Raw genomic sequence first — 21,554 nt, 5'->3', positions numbered from 1 at the left:
AGTCTATTAGAAACCATTTTTTGACACAATCTACGAGTTTGCATGGCAAATAAGAAAAAAGATATGCGCCCGTGACCCAACAAACTGCATTAAAAGTTTAAAACAGACGATGAGATGAAGAGATTAATTTTACATTAACAGGTAAGCTTCAGCTAGAACCTATCTGTTTACTGACAGTATTTATCCTACCTTGCTATACTTTCAGGACAAGCATTTTAGCCTTGCTGAATGTCGTTATACATGAGTTATTCAGTTCCACAACAGTTCAGGGCAGTGTTTGATCATTTGCATCCGTACCTCATCAAAGCCATCTCCATCACAAAGAAGCATTTGTCAAGCAATTGCACTACAATATGCTTGAAACAAGTAAACCTTTAACCTTCTTGGACCCCTTTGGAATAAGATCCTCGCCCTCAAGACGAATCTCCCGGTGCATTTTCCCCATCAGAAGAACTAGTGACAATAATATCATCAACATATATCAAAACAAACATGGATGTTCTATGCTTGTTATAAATGAACAGAGATGTGTCAGACCTTGATGGAACAAAGCCAAGTGACTGAAGTTTCATACTTAACCGTGAATACCATGCTCTGGGTGCCTGTTTCAAACCATACATGGCTTTATCAACCTTGCAGACATATGAAGGTGCACTTTTATCCTCAAACCCAGGAGGTTGTTTCATGTACACTTCCTTTTCCAGAACACCATGGAGAAACGTGTTCTGGACATCTAGCTGTCTCAGACTCCATCCCCTGGACACAGCTATTGATAATACAAGACGGATTGTTGCAGCTTTAACAACAGGACTAAACGTATCCTCATAATCTATGCCATACATTTGCTTGAATCCCTTTGCTACAAGTCTTGCCTTGTATCTATCTATGGTACCATCAGATTTTTTCTTGATTCTGTAGACCCACTTACAGTCAATCAGATTTCTGCCTGGTCGTGGGGGCACCAGGTGCCACGTTTTATTTTTCCGTAGTGCCATGATTTCATCTTCCATAGCTGCCTTCCACCTTGGATCATCAAGTGCTGTTACTAAGCTGTTAGGCTCGCCAGTTGTACAAGACATACCAATCTTAAAGAAATTTTTGTAATTTAAACGAGTAGTTACTCCCTTCTGTAGCCTTGTGCGCGGCGCCACAGGAGAAGCCACAGGCGACGGAGCCACAGGAGATCCACCATCCGCGTCAGACGCTGGCGACCGCGGCCGTAGCAATCCCGAGGGGGATTCTGTCGCTGCTGCTGGCGACCGCGACCGAGGCGAGGTGGCGGGCCCGAGCGAGTCCAGCCGGTTGGAGGTGGCGGGCCCCGACGAATCCGGTGCGGGCCAATCAGGCGAGCGAGGCCCGGCTGCGCGCGTGTCCTCCCGCCACACGTCATCTGCCGATTGGTGCGGGGCAGCGACATCGCTTTCGCGACCGCTCGCACGCTCGAGGCCCGGGGCGCGCCCAGGTGCTGCCCGTCCTGTCGCCCAGATCCCGGAGAGGATGCTGCCTCCTGTCGTGGGGATCCCGAGGCAGATCCTCCTCGATGCGCGTCTGTGTCTCCAGCTGGGAAACACATGAAATCTTGCCCGTTTTGCCTCGGATTTTCACCATTTGGACTGATTTCTGCAACAGTAATCTCAGGCATAATATGATGATTAGATGCAAGTTGATTAGTACTATTATTTTCTCCCCCATGATCAACGCCGGATAGGGATGAAGGCAAGAGAAGGATTTCTTTGCGGAGCAATGCGCCGGCATTTGGGTGGAGTTTGGCAAAAGGAAAAACTGTTTCATCGAAGACGACATCTCGAGAGATATACACACGCCCTGTGGCTACGTCAAGACACTTGACGCCTTTGGGTTGTGCACTGTACCCTATAAACACACATTGTGTCGAACGAAACATGAGTTTTTTGTTGTTATAGGGACGGAGGTTTGGCCAACATGCGCAACCAAATACGCGAAGGTGTGCATAGTTGGGTTTGGTGTGAAGGAGGCGTTCAGTGGGTGTTTCGTGATTGATGACACGGCTAGGCAGAATATTTATAAGATGTACTGCTGTAAGGAACGCCTCATCCCAAAACTTTAGTGGCATAGATGCGGCAGCAAGAAGAGAAAGACCAATATCAACAATGTGCCTATGCTTGCGTTCTGCTGAACCATTTTGTTGGTGAGCGTGAGGGCAAGAAACATGATGAGAGATTCCTATACGTTGGAAAAAGGAGTTGAGTTTTTCGTACTCACCACCCCAGTCTGACTGCATAGCAAGTATTTTGCAATCAAACTGTCGTTCTACCAATGCTTGAAAGTTGAGGAAAACTTAGAAAACATCGGAGCATTTTTTAAGGAGGTATATCCAAGTATACTTGCTAAAATCATCAATGAAGCTCACGTAATAGGTATGGCGTCCAATAGAGGAGGGAGCCGGTCCCCAAACGTCTGAAAACACAAGTTGCAAAGGTTTTGTGGACACACTTGTAGATATAGGATATGGTAACTGGTGACTTTTTGCTCTTTGGCAAGAGTCACAAATAGTTTCACGATCATGCTCATCAACAAAAGCGAGCTTATTTTTGCTAAGAATCTGATAAACAGTGGAAAAAGATGGGTGGCCTAAACGATTATGCCATCGTTCTGAAGACACTTTGAAGACTCCATAGGATTGCTTATTGAACTTGGAAATTTTGGGGATCAATGGGTAGAGGCCTTGCACATCTACCGCGATAAAGCACCCTCCTCGTGACCTGATCCTTGATCAAAAAGAAGAAGGGATGAAACTCGATGAAAACACCATTGTCAAGAGTAATGCGATGTACAGACAAAAGGTTTTTGGATGCATTTGGAATGTGAAGAACATCATCTACGAGAATATCACGGTGTGGGGTTTTAATAATAGACTCTCCAACATGACTAATCATCATACCTGGACCGTTTTCAGCGGTGTGGACGTGATCTTGGCCATGATACTTCTCATGAATGGTCATCTTCTCAAGCTCGGAAGTGATGTTCTCATTCGAGCCGGAGTCAAGATACCAGTTCGAATCAACTCCATATGAAGCATCGGCCGCAGCTGCAACACGCCTTTTCCTGGAGTTATCTTCTGCATAGCGCCATTTACATTCTTTGGCAATATGGTTAGTTTTCTTGCAGATCTGGCATTTGTTTTTGTACTTCTCATACCCGACGAAGCGACCCCCTTGGTTGTTGTTGTAGTAGTGGCGTGGGGGGCCATTATTGTTGTAGTAGCCCCCGCCGCCGCCGCCACGATGTCCGCTGCCTTGGCCGCCGCCGTTGCCATGGTTGTTGTAGCCGCCGCCGCCGCCTTGGTTGTAGCCGCCGCTACCCGTGCCAGGATAGCCGCTGCTAGGGTTTTGGCCGCTACCACCAGAGTAGCCGCCGCCGCGACCACCTTGCTTCTGGTTGCGGTAGCCGCCTCTGCCGCCACTCGATTGACCCCTGGAGGCGGCGTTCACTGACGATTTGAAGCCACCAGCGCTGCTAAACATCTCAGTGCGTTGATCAAAGTTTGCCACCATCGAGAAGAGTGCATCGACGGTGATGGGCTCGGTGCGGACGTCGAGTGCAGAGATGATGGGCTGATACTCCATATTAAGCCCGACGATGATGAAAGAGATAAGCTCGTCCTCCCCGATCGGTTTGCCTGCCGCCGCAAGCTCGTCGGAGAGGGCACGCATCTGCCCGAAGAAGGTGGAGGCCGACTGTGACCCCTTCTGGGCGTTTGTGAGGGCCGATCTGATGTTATTGACACGAGACAGAGAAACCGCAGAAAACATATTTGCTAGCACGGTCCAAATTGCATGTGATGATTCAAGCGAGGCTACTTGGACGAGCACCTCTTTTGACAGGTTTCGGAGAAGATATGCTACTATTTGCTGATCTTGAACAAGCCAAGGTTTATGAGCAGGGTTGGGAACTACCTGATCTTTGCCATCTTTGTCTTTGCTGATTGTTGTTTTTGGAGGCTCCTCTATAGTCTGATCTATGTAGCCAAACAAGCCGGCGCCCAATATCTGGGATCGCGCTTGGGCTCGCCAGAGAACATAGTTCGTCCGGCTGAGAGGTTCTGAGGTGTTGTAGTTGAGGCCAGAGGAGGGGACTGCGGAGGAGGTGGACATGATTGCGGCGTGGTGATTCTGGGAAGGGAACGGATGGAGAAGATGAGCTAGATGTCGTGGAAGAGGCCTGCTCTGTATACCATGTGGAAATTGTGAAGCGTCTCAAATCTCCATACATGGAGACCCGCGATATATATATTGATTGAGGGGGTTCGGTACAGGAGATGGCAGCGTCGAGGCTAACCACCAGAGATATTACAGGAGGGTTTTAGGAGATAAGAGAGATAAACATAAAAAGGATAACCTCCTAACTACCTCGCCGTGTGCCTCAAGGCCACGCTAATAACCTGTACACTATTATGTTTAACACTTGGACCCCTTTGGAATAAGATCCTCGCCCTCAAGACGAATCTCCCGGTGCATTTTCCCCATAATGCTCCAAACTGGCTGTGAAACTCCTGAAAACAAGCTTTGATCTCAGGATAAAGAAAATCTGGAGAACAGGCAAATACCTGCGATCGAGTGGAGCCATCATTCACAGGTAAGCTATGCAGGGGAAGCTGCCAATTATGTCAAGAAAAGATGGGACGGACAAAACAGTAGACTTGGTCCTTTTTAGGGTCGTAATACATTTCTCGATCTTCCAATGGTGCGGAAAAGGTGCATAGAGAACTAGCATATTTCAAAAGCCAGGATGGCTTTATACTGGTTACACCATGCATGTATGGTCTGTTTTTATTAAGGAAAAACTTTGTTTTTGCCACTCTAGCTTTTGCCTACTTTGCTTATGCCACTCTAGATTTTGACATATCACTTTTGCCACTCATAGTTTTTGACAATACATCACAAATGCCATTCAGTGGCAAAAGCAATAACTTTTCATTTCACTTTTGCTACTCTAGATTTTGACAATGTATCGCAATTGCCACTCTAAAATTATTGTTTTTGCCACGGAATGGTAATTATGATGTATTGTCAAAAACTTTAAGTGGCAAAAGTGAAATGTCAAATTCTAGAGTGGCATAAGCAAAGTGGTCAAAAGCTAGAGTGGCAAAAACAAAGTTTTCCCTTTTATTAATTAGTTCTGACTAAACTACAAACTCCGGTGCAGTTCGGACAACAGAAGAAGATAGGTGGAGATATATTGTATCACTGAGAGCACAGGATTGGTAATGAACAGCTCGAATCTTCCTTGCATCTTCTGATGATGCAGAGAAAGTGTGGATCCTCTTTGAAACTCTATCAGCCCACCCAGCACATATCCCTTCCCCTAGAATTTCCTCTTGAATCAACTGCGTTGTTTTTTTTTGTCAGATTCACTCCTCCAAGCCTCTTCAACATCCTCATAATCCCCAAATTTCCAAGAAAACTCCTCACAAGATTTAGTATGGAGAAATATTAATCGAAGAAGTTGCTTCCTGAATTTTGACGTCTCTTCCATTGTTTTCAGATGAAGTGAGTTCATTCTACAGAATTCCACTGTATTTTTTGACAGCTCAAACAACCGCAAGGCATGAGCAATGGTTAAAGCATCACTGCTGGGATTGACAAATTTTGCACGGGAATCTCTAACCATGGCCTTGATCTTCTTCTTTTGTCTCTTAATTTCCTGTTGGTCCTCATTGTCTAAATCAGGGTTATGTTCTTTTGGCTCACCACTAAAATCATTTTGCATGAGAAAAGGATTTAGAAAACTCAAAGCCGATGCAGCAGCTGCTGCATATCCCAATATGAAGTTAGGTCTGCCAAAGCCTTTCTGGCTCTTCAAATTTTTAATTGTTGTCAGAAGAAGACGAGAATGTCGTGGGCTCATGGGGTACTGTGCCATAGCCTTCCCTAAGGGTGTAGGTTTAACCTGGCTATCTAGTGCTTCCAACGCCTTCAAGGAATGCTCAGCTTCAACCAAACTTTCATTGTTAGGAGGTGTAGGGAAGGGAAATTTTGACTGCAGCATGATCAGGAAAGGCAACACGTCAGAAAAATTAGAACGAAAAGGTAATTACATATTTTATGCCAGGAATTGTTAAGGTTATCAATAACCATTGTACATCAATAAAGATGACACCAACATTGCACAAAAACTAGTGTGAAATGCAATATATCATAACAGAAGATCATCTAATAATGGCAAATAACTTGTAATCACATTACCACATTAATGCGCATAAACCTGAGCATAAGCACAACTACATCGACTGGAACTCTTTTGATCTCTGGTTCAGAGAACTCTGGGAATAATTTGTCTTTACCATATGCCGCAGCTGAGTAGAGACGGTAACAATCCCCAGGCCCTGTTCTTCCAGCTCTCCCAGGACGCTGGGACACAGATGCCTTTGCTTATTCACTGTATTTCATAACTCGCCATCCCAGTAGCATGATTGTAGTTCTTAACTTTTTGTTTCCCATTATCTACTACATATTTTATGTCAGGAATTGTTAGAGAGGTCTCTGCTACATTTGTTGCAACAACAACTAATCTTTCATCCTCAGGTGTATTCTGAAACACTTGAAGCTGCTGTGAAGCTGGTAACATTGCGTAAAGTGGTAACACTCGAAGGTTACCATGTGAAACAGACATAGGTTTTGTGCATTTACTGAAACAAGGAACATAAGGAATTGACTGTTCTAAACTTGTAGCATCGCTCGATTTCTCAACACTTTCTGGTACTCCTGGCGCTCTTGATATAGCCTTAAATGATGCCTTCAGTGCAGATGAACCCTCAGCACTCCCCAAAAACTTTGATACTGACCCATCCTCTTCTCTGGTTTCACAAGTGTCAGAACACCATCCTCACTGTCAGTGTCCATCTCACCCTCTATTTCAATATCAGAAGAATATACATTTGGCCCAGAGTTTATCTCATCTTCCTCATATGTGGAAAACATGTCATCATATGCTTCATAAATTTCCTTCTCGTCTACTTCTGGGCTTGAGCTACTCTCATCTCCCTCAACTTTTTCAGGCTTCCTGTCAGTCTGCTGCTTGGATGCTCTTTGCAATTTTTTACATAAATAATCAACTTCTTTTTGTCCAGTAACAAAGACAAGAATTCCACCTCATGGAAGTCGCTTGTGGATTGACACAACTTTTTTGTAAGCATCCCCTAAATAATCATCGTGTGTCCTCTTTGAGAAGTGAATTGCTACTGGGAATTGGCGTATAGGTACCTTTAAAGCTAGTGGGATCACATCAAACAAGCTTCTGTTTGAAATGAAATCCCTCAGTTGCAAGGTAGCACTCATCAGTGTCAAACATAGCACACCCGATGGTTGTCACGTAACAACAGGAATCAGGTGCGGCGGTATAGAGATAGATTAGGTTGTTAGTATTTTCCTTTTATCTCTTTGTAACAACTCTCTCTATCTCTATCCTATCTCTTGTAGCACAAGTTGTACCTCAACTACCGAATCTTGTACGCTATCAGGGAGGTCGCGACCCTGCTATATAAACATGGAACCGTCAGCTATAGATGGCATGACGTTAAAGCCTTTCTACATGGTAACCAGAGCCTAACTCTTCCATACATCTAGCCTATCGCCATCCACAGGAAAGCTTCCGCCATGGCCTCCTCCTCCAGCATCGCGAACTCTAGCCTCTCTGGCCAGATCACCGAAAAGCTGACCCGCACGAACTTCATCCTGTGGCGCACGCAGATCACGCCACAACTCCGAGGTGCGGGCTTCTTTGGCTACGTCGACGGCAGCATGCCGGAGCCGGCCAAATTCATCATCACCAAGGACAAGGATGGGAAGGAGGAGTCTACACCGAACCCCCTTCATCCGAGCTGGATCCGTGAAGATCAGCAGGTACTAGGACACCTTCTGAATAATCTCTCCAAAGAGGTACTTGTGCAGGTCACATCGATCGGCCATGCCCATGATCTCTGGACAGCACTGTCGAACATGTTCTCGTCGCAGTCGTTGTCCCGCGTCAACAACATACGCGTCGCCCTCGCCAATGCACGCAAGGGGACGCATTCTGTGGCAAGCTTCTTCGCGCACATGCGCTCGCTTGCCGACGAGCTCGCGGCGGCGGGCAAACCGCTCGGTGACGACGAGCTGGCCTCCTACATCACCGCTGGCCTCGACATGGAGTACCAGCCGCTCATCTCCGCGCTCGACGCCCGTACAACACCGGTCTCCCTCGACCATCTGTTTGCGATGATGAGCAACTTCGACCAGAGGGTCGCCCTCTATCAGGGCGTGCACGGCGGCGGGTTCAAGTCCTCGGCCAACGCAGCCATGCGTGGTCGTGGGGGCGGCTCTTGCCATCGAGGACCGGCGCGCGGCAGGGGCCGCAACACCAACAACTCCCGCGGCAACAGCAGCGGTGGCGGCAGGCCCTCCTCCAACAACAACAGGGGCCGCCGCACAAACTCCAACTCCTCCAACAGATCACGTCCAGATGCCATCCGCTGTCAGATCTGCGGCAAACCTGGCCACTCGGCTAAGGATTGTTGGTACAGGTATGAAGAAGATGAGGATGATTCATCACAAGATGAGAAGGTGGCCGGAGCAGCGGACGGGTCCTATGGAGTGGACACAAACTGGTATGTTGATAGTGGTGCTACAAACCACATCACCAGCGAGCTCGAGAAGGTGACCATGAGGGAAAAGTACCGCGGTCAAGACCACATCCACACTGCAAGTGGAGAAGGTATGAAGATTTGTCATGTTGGTCACACAATTGTTAAAACCCCTAGCAGAAACATTCATCTTCGAAGAATATTGCATGTTCCTAGTGCCTCAAAAAGTCTTCTTTCCGTTCATCGTATTGCTCTTGACAATCATGTCTTTCTTGAATTTCACCCTTACTTCTTTTTGATCAAGGATCAAGAAACGAAGAAGGTGCTCTATCGAGGTAGATGTGTTCGTGGGCTCTACCCTTTGATTCCGGAGATTAGAAGATTCAATAAACAAGCTTTTAGTGCTACCAAAGTGTCTTCAACACGGTGGCATGATCGATTAGGACATGCAACTTTTTCTTTAGTTCAACGTGTGCTTAGGAAAAATAAGCTCCCATATGTTGGAGAGCGCGATGTCAAAACCATTTGTGATTCTTGTCAGCGAGCTAAAAGTCATCAATTGCCTTATCCAATTTCGACAAGTGTTTCTACTCAACCTTTACAACTCATTTTTTCTGATGTATGGGGGCCTGCCCCTTCTTCTGTTGGTGGACACACGTATTATGTCAGTTTCATAGATGACTATAGCAAATACTCTTGGATCTATCTCTTAAAAAGAAGATCCGATGTGTTCCAAGTCTTTAGAAATTTCCAAGCACTCGTTGAACGAAAATTTGATAGAAAAATCATCGCCGTCCAATCTGATTGGGAGGGGGGCGAATATGAGAAGTTGAACACTTTCTTCCAAGAAATTGGAATCTCTCATCATGTGTCTTGTCCTCACGCCCATCAACAGAATGAGTCGGCCGAACGTAAGCATCGGCATATTATAGAGGTTGGTCTAGCTCTTCTTGCGGGTGCCTCCATGCCCCTCAAATTTTGGGATGAGGAGTACCTCACTGCCGTGCACATCATAAACATGCTTCCTAGTCGTGTTATCAATAATGAAACCCCCATGGAACGGCTTCTCAACATCAAACCGGACTACACCTCTCTTCGTGTGTTTGGATGTGCTTGCTGGCCGAATCTTTGACCCTATAATAATCGCAAGCTTATGTTTCGCTCGAAACAATGTGTGTTCATAGGATACAGTGCCCAGCACAAAGGCGTTAAATGTCTTGATGTGTCCACCGGCCGTGTCTATATTTCTCGCGAAGTGGTTTTTGATGAGACTAAATTTCCCTTTGCTGATCTCCATCCCAATGCCGGCGCTCTCCTTCGCCAAGAAATCCTACTTCTTCCACCTAAACTTAGCGGATTAGATCAAGGGGGCAACAGTTGTAATGACCATACATTGACTAATCCTCATAACCATCTGCCTGAGCTTTGCTGTGATACAGATGCAGATGCATTCGGTGAAGAAAACGGCGAAGAAAATGGCCAAAACGGTCACAAGATCAGTCCAGAAGGGCAACATTTTATGTGTCCACCATTGGGGGACAGATCCTCCTTGGGATCGTTGCCGCAGAATCTGCCCAGGCAATCCAACCCGGGATCCGCGCCACGCAGCGACGACGTCGCGCAGGAAACTGCGTCACCCGCCAGACGTGACAGCAGCGAACCAGCGGCTGCCGTGCAGCGCACTCCAACTCGTCCCCGCGTGGGTGCTGACCTGCACCAATCCGTGGCCGACACGCGGCTACCTGAGAGTCATTGGGCGCCAGGAGGGCCCCGCTGCTACGAGCGACGACAAACGGCACACGCATCCACCGGTGCTGATTCGTCCGGGTCCACGGGCTCGCGATCCGATGCTGATCCTGCCGGCCCGATGCAATCATCCAGCAATGATGAGGGTGCGGTAGGTGCGGGATCTGGCTCGGGATCCTCTGCGCCACTTCTACCACACCCGCCACGTCCTGATGCCACAGAAAATCCGGACGCACCTGATGGGGCTGCACCTGCGCCAGGGGGATCTGCTTCGGGATTGAGGACAGGATCTTCTGCGCCACGGCCTGCTGCTGCATCTCCTGTACAACCACGCACACGGCTCCAAAAGGGGTAATCCAGCATATGAACTATAAAACCAAATTTGGTCTTGTTGCTTGTTCCTCAGGTGAACCTAACACGGTTGAAGAAGCCCTTGGAGATCCCCGGTGGAAGAAAGCCATGGAAGAAGAATACATGGCACTACAAAAAAACAGAACATGGCATTTGGTTCCCCCACGACGAGGTAAAAACATAATTGATTGCAAGTGGGTTTTCAGAATTAAAAAGAAATCTGACGGAACCATAGACCGCTATAAAGCTAGACTCGTTGCAAAAGGATTCAAACAACGATATGGTATAGATTATGAGGACACTTTTAGTCATGTGGTTAAGGCTGCTACTATTCGGCTTGTGTTGTCTATTGCTGTTTTCAGGGGATGGTGCCTTAGACAGCTAGATGTACAGAACGCGTTTTTTCATGGTGTTCTGGAAGAGGAAGTGTATATGAGACAACCTCCTGGGTTTGTAAACAGAAACTCACCATATCATGTGTGCAAATTTGACAAAGCTTTATATGGACTCAAGCAGGCCCCTAGAGCATGGTACTCACGCTTAAGTCAGAAGCTGCAGGCACTTGGTTTTGTTTCTTCCAAGTCTGACACGTCACTGTTTATTTACAATAAGTCTAATACATCCATATTTGTACTCATATATGTTGATGATATTATTGTCACAAGCTCATCTGACAAGGCAGTGACAAGATTATTGAAAGACTTGAGTGCTGAGTTTGCCCTCAAGGATTTGGGAGATTTGCATTTCTTCTTAGGGATTGAAGTCAAGAAACATGATGATGGTCTTCATCTCTCTCAGGAAAAGTATGCTACTTATCTGGTGAGAAGAGCCGGCCTTCAAGGATGTAAGCCCTCACCAACTCCTTTATCCAGCTCAGAAAAATTGCCTCTCACAGAAGGAGATCTTTTGAACCAAGTTGATAGTACAAATTACAGAAGCTTAGTAGGAGCACTACAGTACTTGACATTGACAAGGCCTGATATTTCCTTTGCTGTTAACAAAGTATGCCAGTTTCTCCATGCACCTACCCCAGTTCACTGGACAACTGCAAAACGTATAGTGAGATATGTGAAAGGTACCATGAATCTTGGATTGACCTTCAACAGATCTTCATCTACTCTTGTTAGTGCCTTTCTGATTCAGACTGGGCAGGATGTCTGGATGACAGACGTTCTACTTATGGGTTTGCAATATTCTTTGGACCTAACCTTATATTATGGTGTGCAAAGAAACAGGCTACTGTGTCCAGGTCAAGTATAGAAGCTGAGTACAAGGCACTTGCAGATGCCACAGCAGAAATCATTTGGGTTCAGTCTATGTTAAAAGAACTTGGACTAAAACCCGCACAGGTTCCCTGCTTATGGCGTGATAATCTTGGTGCTACCTATCTGTCTGCTAACCCTGTGTTCCATGCAAGAACAAAACACATTGAGATCGATTTTCATTTTGTCAGAGAACGAGTTGCTAATCGACAGTTGGAGATTCGTTTTGTTCATTCTAGAGACCAGGTTGCAGATGGCTTCACAAAAGCATTGCCTACAAGGAACTTTAATGAATTCAAACGTAATCTCAATCTCATGGAGTTGTGATTAAGAGAGGGTGTCAAACATAGCACACCCGATGGTTGTCATGTAACAACAGGAATCAGGTGCGGCGGTATAGAGATAGATTAGGTTGTTAGTATTTTCCTTTTATCTCTTTGTAACAACTCTCTCTATCTCTATCCTATCTCTTGTAGCACAAGTTGTACCTCAACTACCGTATCTTGTACGCTATCAGGGAGGTCGTGACCCTGCTATATAAACACGGAACCGTCAGCTAGAGATGGCATGGCGTTAAAGCCTTTCTACAATCAGCACAACTTTCAACTGATTAATCACATCTTCTGGTTTAATGAGCCCCAAGCGTAATTTTTCCTGATGCTCGCATGCAAATTCTGCAATGTGCATATAAAGGTTAACAACAGCAATATTTTTTCTTTGTACAGATCACTGTATTGATACAGATGAAAACAAGGCAACGTTATTAAGTTTCAACCTTGCGAATCTGTACAACTCAGCATCCCGATAAGTATATCTGTGTTCAAGCTCCTTTCATGTGCTACATCCAAGATGATTACAGAATAGCGCTTCAGCAGAATGTCACTATGGAGAAGATCAGTAAGTCATGTGAGGAGCAGGATTATGATTTAGTCTTACACAGCTCATATTAGAAGATAAATCACCATGTACATTTCAGGACAATCAATCACCTGTCGTACATTGTACCATTGCATAAAGTATTAGAATTATGGAGAGGCTATTAGAAAAACATGGAAGAGGATTAATTGGGTGTCAAAACCGAACAGCTTATATGCAGATTAAGCTTCAATAGAGTTGTTACGAGGACCAGTGAACATGAAAAGTAGCTTATATGTTCAGTCATGGTTAACCCTTTTTTCATAAGTTATATCATGGTTAACAGTAAGTTGAGTCGAGAAAGCATGGCTCTTGCTTAAATAAACAAGGCAGCCAAGACAAGTAATAAGATGCACAACCTGGATCTCTCGCAGCAAAACGCCATCTGTCATAAACTTGATGGCGCAATTACTTCTGACCATTTTATCATGCCTAACTTGAAAACCAAGTTCCTTTCCCAACTTAAGTCCTAGCTCATAAGGAACCCTCATAGATGTGGCAAGAACAGCAATACGCGGTGGTTGGGTGATACAAATAATTCCTTTTCTGTCAACTCCACCTCCTATGGCCTTGATACAGGTACTACAGCTGGCGGATTGAAGGACTCTTGTACAACAGCTCCCTCCTGCATCAGTTCGTCATCCTACCAAAATAAAAGAATTATGACTGAGTAAACTGAGTAAACTCTGAAGTAAGTACAACAGCTTCTGGTTGTAATCTCATTAGGGAATAGGTAAATCCAATATTTCACAAAGATCGTCTAGATGACGAGGAGGTGAACATAAACATAAACATATAACATGTAGTTCACCTGGAAATCCATCACCACATGAGAGCAACCTGGAACACTTGGTTTCATTGTTGAATTTGCCAACATGTCAGAAAGATCAAAAGTCCCTTCAGTTTTTGGCCCAACATCTACCATTAGTTTGCATTCCACTGGTTTCATTGCATCTTTCTCCATGACATTTTTACTTTTCCTATCATTCAAATTTCTGTTACATTTAATTGCATATGTTGGATCAACAAATTTATGTGGAAAACCTTCCTCTCAAGCCTCACTGTTTTCAAAATCTTTCTGATAACCATCTTTCTTGAATAAAGAGAGTTCTTCAGGAACAATCAAACCTGCCCTGGAGAACTGCGCAGCCCACCTAAGTTTTTCTTTCAAAATCTCAGCCTGCAGTAGAGTAAAAGCCTATGAAGAACTATAACATATAAAATTGTGAATGTAACAGATCTGACAGTTATGATGTGCATTATACTTGACCAATAGTGCCTGAGGCATGCAGCAGCGAATATCCATCAACTGAAATCCTACGATTACTGCCATGCCGGACCACCAGCATACACAATCATCAGAAAATATACACCATTCTGAACGGAATAAGTTGAGATCAGTGTGCCGCAAAATCTCGATGCTTCTTGCTTGCAGTAGCTTATTTTGCTTTTCCTCCCGGGAAAACTCAGGCTGTCATTGATATAGACACTAGGACACTAGGACCAATTATCTGCAGCTTTTTTAGCTGTATCTTGGGGTCTTGTCTGCTTTTCTTACAATTCTAGCAATCCAGAGGTTACGTAAGTCACAAAATCACACTGGTGGCCGCACTAGTAACAGCAGGTCCAAATGAAACTCGATAAATGGGTTCCAAATTAAGTTGGCAGTACCCTGGCTTCCCCTCGAGCCTTGTTCTTCCTCTTGTAGGGCAAAATCAGCTCGTTACTGCCGTCCATGCTCGAGCTACAAACGGAGCAAACATCAACCGTAAACAAATATCGCAAGTCACAGCAGATGCAAACAAGGGGGCAACCGACCGGGCTAAGAGCATCTCCAGCCGTTCGACCCCCCAGGGCGCTAAAAAAGGGCGGTCTGAAGGCGAACCGGCGCTATTTCGGCCCCTGGGGGCGACCTAGCTCCCAGTCATGCCCCCAGGCGCTGCCACCAGGACGCGAAAAATTCGAACTTAATCGTTCCCGCTCATAAAAGACGCCACAAGTCGGGCGATCACAAGCTACATTTCGGCGTACAAAAAATAGAGCGGCAGAAATTCGCGTGCGCATCACTTGGCGGGCTCTGCCCCAGGCGTCGGCGGAGTTGGCGTGCGCGGGCTTAGCGGTGTCGGAGCAGCCTCTGTGCTGGACGGTGTCGGCGCGGCTTCGGTGGTGCTGGGCGTCGTGGAGGCATCGTCACGCGGGCTTGGCGGCGGCGTCGGCGTGTGCGTCGGCGTCGGCGACCTTGTCGAGGGAAGCTGGTTCAGGATGAGGCCGCGCCCCGCCAAGTACCACGCCTTGACCGCCTCGTCGGTGCTCTGGAGCATGTCCGCCCCGCCCAGCAGGAAAGCCAGGTCGGTGTTTCTCTTTTTCGCGGCGACGTTCGTCCGGAGCAGGTTGAGCTTGATGGCGCTGCTCGACATCAACGCCGACCACCGCGCCTCGGTCTTCTCTTCACGAAGGACGGTCCGGGCCTGCGCGTCGGCGAGGCAGTGCTCGATGAACTCCTGCACTCGAGCGGTGGCCGTGTCGGCGTATTTCCCTTTCTTGGCAACTTTGTTGCCGTCCGGCCGCCCTTTCAATGCGCCAGGAGTCGGCGCGTCCGGCTTGTAGGTCTCCTTGGCCTTGTCGAGGGTGCGTCGGACTTCCCCCCACTTCTCGCACTTGTCAATGCGCTTGTAGACGTGGAGGTACTTGAATTCGGCGTCGCTGTTGCTCTGCCGGTACAGGGTGAACATGCGCAGCAACTGCGCGGAGGGACAAACAGTTGGCGCGCGTACACGGCGAAGAGAGGCGGGAGGCCGGCGTGGCATACCTGATCCTCGACGCTGGTGCCGCTCTCCGGGCGAGCCGCGACCTCCTCGACGACCCCATGCCATTTGTTGCACGCCCCTGGATACGCCCCCAATGGTTCGCCATCGCCTCAGAGCCGCGCCGCATGTAGACGCCTTTGAAGTAGGGGTCGACGAGCTTGCGCTCGTCGAACTCGACCTTGATGCAGTCCCAGTACGTGTCGATGCTCTGGTTCGTGCCGATCGTCGGGTCGAGGCAGACGACTTTCCGTGCTTCGGCGAGGCATTCCTCCTCCTTGGACGCCCACTTGATGCGCAGCTCGCCTGTCCTGACCGCCCGCTTCTTCTTGCGCCCCTTCGTCGTTGCAGGCGTCGGCTCCTCCTCCTCCTCCTCCTCCTCCTCCTCGCCGTCCTCCTCCTCCTGCTCGTCCTCGCCGTAGACGTAGCCGAGCTCGCCGTCCGTGCCGCCGCTGAGATCCACCACCTCGTCCTGGGTGACGAACCCGGGAGATGCGGCAGCCGCGACCGAACCTGTCGCGATGATGTCGTCCATGTCGGCCTCGGTCTCGTCGGTGTCGCCGAGGTGCGAGAAGGGCAGCGGGCCACGAAGTAGCGGGGGCGTCAGGGAGGAAGCGTAGGCGGGCGGCGAGTAGTTGTAGGGAGGGTACTGCACGCCGACGAAGGCGGGAGAGGGCATGCGCTGGGCCGGGTATCCATGGGGGAAAGTGACGTTTGGGTTGAACCCACCGTGCGCGTCGGCGTAGTCCGGCGAGGGCGATCCCCATGATTGCGGAGAGCCGACGCCTTGCTGACCCCAGGGCGCGTACTGGGCGTGGCTTCCGGGTGGATTCATCATCCCGCGCGAGTCGCCTCGGCCTCGATTTGGTGCGCCGAGGCAGCCGCAGCCGCGTGCGCCGCGTTGTCGCGGGCCTTCTTGGCGATGGCCCTATTCTGCCGGTCGGCGGTGACAGCCTCCCGCCGCTGAACTTCCGCCCTCCACTCGGCGTTTGACATGCCCGGTGGCTTGATCGGCGGCGCCCTCGGCTTCCTCTGCTTCGGCTGGGCGACGGAGGCGGTCGCGGTTGCCGCCGCGCGGGGGGCGACGTACTTCTTCGGTGGCATGGCGGCCGGCTGGGAGGGAGGCGAGCCGGAGGGAGATTGGCGGGAGGAAGGAAGAGCACGGGAGGGAAGTGGGGAAAATACGGGAAGAAACGGCGGGAAGAGGCGCTCGCCTCGCCGACAGGGCGGACCCACGCGTCCTTTTCGCTTGTGCCGGTGCCCCAGTCGCCCCTCAGGAAGCCGGGTTCGGCTTGGGTCCGCCGGCACCAGTTTCACCCCGAGCCGGCGAAAAACGGGCTTCTGGGGACGCGACTGGGCCTTTTTTTTTACGCCGGCCCGGCAAAATTACCTGGGGAGGACCTATTGGGAGCGCGGCTGGAGATGCTCTAAGGTGTCGAGGCAAGCGTTCCGCAGAAGCGAGAGCAGCCGGCGCCCCGAGTATGCTCTGTTCGTCTTCTCGCCTCGCGATCAGCGGCTGGCAGCAAGCGGCGGTGGCAGGTAGTTTTTTTTCGTGGCCAGCACGAGCACTACCTTTTTTTTGAGACAAAAGAGCACTACTCGAGCTTTCACTGAAGATCGCGCAAACGGCCCGGCCCATTCCCAGACGTCGAGCGAATGTAAAAATGTCACGAAAAATAAAAGCGCAAGCGATGGAGTTGAACCCCCGGGAGTTGCTAGGGGCGCCGGCTGCTCCCGCTTCTGCTAAACATGCAAAGATTTACTAGTTTGTCTAATTCATATCTAAATGTTTTTTTTCGAACCGGGCTATACCTCTTTTCATTGTAAATGAACGGAAATACAGAGTTTCAGAAACATGTCAGGAGAAGGGGAAAGAGGTAGAGCGAGTTCGGGCACTGCCAAGAAACCCACTGCATTCGCCCGCCATCGAAACGAATGCCATGGGACGAAAACCTAACAGCACCAAAATCACAGCGTACATCAAAAGTATTACAGACTAAGACAACAAAATCCCACACACTGGAACATGCCACCATTTTACACCATCATAGAAACTCCCCAGCACCATCAGTGTACGTATTGGGTAGCCTCAATCTCCTCCGATCGGCACCCTCGCAGCGTTGCACATCCCCACCAGGTGCATCGTGTTCGACCTGATCATCTCAGCACCGCTTTGCAGTTCCTTGGTGCCTTCCTCCCGCTGTAGACCTGCCCAATATAACAAAAAAGTACACGGGGAGAAAATTATCTCAAAGGGTGTTTTGATCTGCTTCTTTTTGAAAGTAGCACGATTCCTGGCAAGCCAAATGGCCCAGCAGGCAATAGCCAAGCCAACAGTATAATACTTTTGTCCAGCAGGGAAAAACGCATGACACCATGCAAAATATTGCCAGTAGCTATTTAGACACATCTCCGTACCCAGTACCACCCCAACACATCTCCAGATCACCCTAGCCACAGGACAAGTGAAGAACATATGTTGGGAGGTTTCCAACTCGTTACAGAAAGAGCAGGTGGGATTCCCAGGCCATTTCCTCGTTCTCATGACCTTTCTAGCAAGCACTGCATCCTGGGATAACTGCCACAAGAAGATCTTTATTTTGAGTGGGATTTTAGCTTTCCGAACCCACTTGTAGTGGCATCCACTAAGAGGACTCTCTAAGCACTTATACATAGATTTGGTGGAAAATTTACGAGTACTGTTGAGTCCCAAATAAAGCCGATCTCTCCCCTGGCTTAGGTGAATGCTATTGATAGTTTTACTCATCTCCCCCACTGACTAGATAGCTCAGGAGTGAGCCTCCTTCTGAAGAAGGCGTGGATGTCAATGTTTTTGAATCTATCAACGGTGCAATCCTTCTCATTACATATGTCAAACAGTAAGGGATACTGAGTCTGGAAAGGACTCAGCCCATTGATGGAGTCTTTCCAGATTCTGACAAGATCGCCAGATTCCAGATGAATTTTCCTGCCAGCCATATAAAGATCTTTGACTTTCAACAAAGCCGTCCAACATGGGGAATCGGAGAACCTTGGTTTAACCACAACCACAGTTTTGTTTGTCAGGTAGCGCGCACGAACAATGTCTTGCCATATACCAGTTTGGGTCTCGAGTTTTCACCACCACTTGACCATTAAACTGTTGTTCTGTTTGCGAAGGTCTTTAACCCCCAAACCACCCTTGTCTCTGGATCTGCAGATCCTATTCCATCTGACAAGGTGATACCTCCTCTTCTTATTACACCCTTGCCAAAAGAACTTTCTTCTATGTTTGTCAAGGCGCTCAATGAAGGTTTTGTTCATAAGCCATATAGACATATGGTATAAAGAAATTTGGGTGACCACCCAATCCAACAAAGTCAGTCTCCCCCCATTGAGGCTGCATTACCAATCCAGGATTCAAATCTTTTCAGATACTTGCTCACAATGAATTCCCAATCCGAGTTCCTGAGGGTGGTGTAGCTGACATGCATCCCCAGATATTTAATAGGAAAGCTGCGCACATCGCAGTTAAACAAGTCCGCATACATGCTCACCACATTTTCACCCCCCCCCCGTAGTAAGAATCTCACTCTTTTGGAAATTCACCTTAAGCCCCGACATCAGCTCGAAGATGTACAACAACATTTTCAAGTTAACTGCTTTGTCAAAGTCATGTTCAAGGCAAATAATAGTATCATCAGCATATTGGAGCACTGCTACCCCATTAGGTATTAGATCAGCAGCCATGCCTACTAACATGCCACACTTTTGGGCATTATTGATCATTTTTGCCAGGCAATCCACAGCTAAATTGAACAGGAATGGGGAATGGGGATCGCCTTGGCGGACCCCCTTCGCACTTTGAAAGTATGGGCCCACCTGGTTGTTTAACTTGATGCTCACAGTCCCATTATGCAGTATCTTTTTAATCCACCCACACCATGTATCATTAAAGCCTCGTAACTTGTGGCATTCTAGAATAAAGTCCCAATTCACTTTATCACAAGCCTTTTTGAAGTCAAGTTTCAGAACTACCCCCACCCTCTTTTTCACATGAAGTGTAATTAAGAATCTCATGCAGAGACATCACACTGTCCATGATGTTCCTCCCCTTCACAGAGGCATCCTGGGTCCTGCTGATAAGCTTATTAGCATATTTTTCAGCTCGCCTATCAAGTACCTTAGTGATTAGCTTGTAAGGACATCTCAAAAGGCAAATGGGTCGAAATTGTTGGATCTTGTCTGCCCCCGCGGTCTTAGGGAGAAGGATAATCACACCCTATTTAAGCCGCTGAACATCTAGATCCCCTTTATGAAAATGTTCAAAGAGGGACATAATATCATCTTTCACAATATTCCAACACACCTGATAAAACTCTGCAGGAATGTTGTCTGGACTAGGGGCTCTATTATGTGCCATAGCAAACAAGGCTTCTTTGACTTCTGCCTCCGTAAAAGCCCAGCACAAATCAGCATTGTCATTTTCGTCAAGTTTTTCACACGCAGACCATGTATCGGGGTCGATATGAAACGCATTGCCAGGCGCGGGGCCAAATTAAGTTTTTGTAGAAATCTAGCACATGGGTAATCAGGTTACCAGTGCCTTCAATCTCCACATCACCAACTTTAAGGGAATGAATCGTGTTCTTCCTCTTGCACCCGTTTGCAATCTTATGATATTTGGGGCCTAAATGCAATTTTTAAAAACGCGCATTTTTCCTAAATTCAAATAAAATAGCAAATAACTCCAAAATAAAATCTTATTTGATTTTATCATTAAATCCTCAATATTTCTTTATTTTGGGAAAGTGCACAGCTAGTGATGTTGGCACGTAAAAATTTATTTGGAGGTATATAATCCAAATTTTCTTCCGTGCAAAACAAAACTGTCAAAGTCATGATAGGGTTAAAAAATTAAGGAAATTCCAATGAAATTTTCAAGATTTCGCATATTCCTGTGGGGTCCGAAATACTTGTATCCATGAAATTTTGAGCCCAGTTCAAACTTAAATTAATTTAAGTTAGGTTAAGCTAAAATTTGTTGATAGTCTATATTAAGATCACCTTTCAGAAGCCATCTTTCGTGGGATTGTTGTAACGAAAAAATCTCCTCATTTACCAGGAGTTCATGCAGCTCCGCACTTACATCAATTTTGACACCATACATCTCAGGGGGCAAGGGGCCACTCTCTTCCAGTTCCTCCAACATAGCTAGCTCTAATCTGAGCTCTTCTTTTCTTCTATTGTCATGACCATATTTATTTGACCCCCACCCTTTGAAATAATTCTTAAATCTTTTTAGTTTGATATTTTAGGATGTCGATAGGGTCAGAGGAATGAACCTTCCTCGACCAGATCCTACTGACCGTAGGAAGGAAATCTTGATCCTTAATCCAGGCCAAATTGAAATGAAACTCACGAGGTTTAGGAGCTTCGCGCCCCTCTTCCCCTCCAGAGAGAAGCAGGGGGTTGTGGTCTAAAATTTCACAAACCAAATTTCTGACAGACACCATAGGAAGAAGGTCCTCCCACCCTCCATACATCAGGATGCGATCTAATTTTTCTAGGGTAGGATGGGCTTGATTATTGGTCCAGGTGTATTTCCCCCCACTGGTATAAATCTCTCTAAGGGCAAAAGCATTGATAATGGAATTGAAGACATCAGTTGCTCTATTATTCTGCATCTTCTTATTTTTCTCATCTCCATGTCGTAGGATATTGAAGTCAGCCCCTACAATGTAGGGAATAGTCATGCTACTACAGCTAGCAGCGAGCTCTATCAAAAATTCCTCCTTAAACTCTTCATGGGCTGCTCCATAGACCACCAGCAAGCCCAGTCGGTTTTCTTCTTCTTGTATGCAAGGTTAACTGTAGAACATATTTTCCTTTGGTGCA

General features: G+C 47.4%; 1 pseudogene; it reads right to left on the bottom strand.

Annotated features, from left to right (window-relative positions):
- Positions 1–346: 346 nt before the first annotated feature.
- On the bottom strand, positions 347–14,610 carry LOC119333600 (annotated as a pseudogene).
- Positions 14,611–21,554: the final 6,944 nt, after the last annotated feature.

This window comes from Triticum dicoccoides, chromosome 7A (genome assembly GCF_002162155.2).
Source record: "Triticum dicoccoides isolate Atlit2015 ecotype Zavitan chromosome 7A, WEW_v2.0, whole genome shotgun sequence".
NCBI classification, from domain to species: domain Eukaryota; kingdom Viridiplantae; phylum Streptophyta; class Magnoliopsida; order Poales; family Poaceae; genus Triticum; species Triticum dicoccoides.
This window is presented reverse-complemented; position numbering and strand designations above follow the sequence as displayed.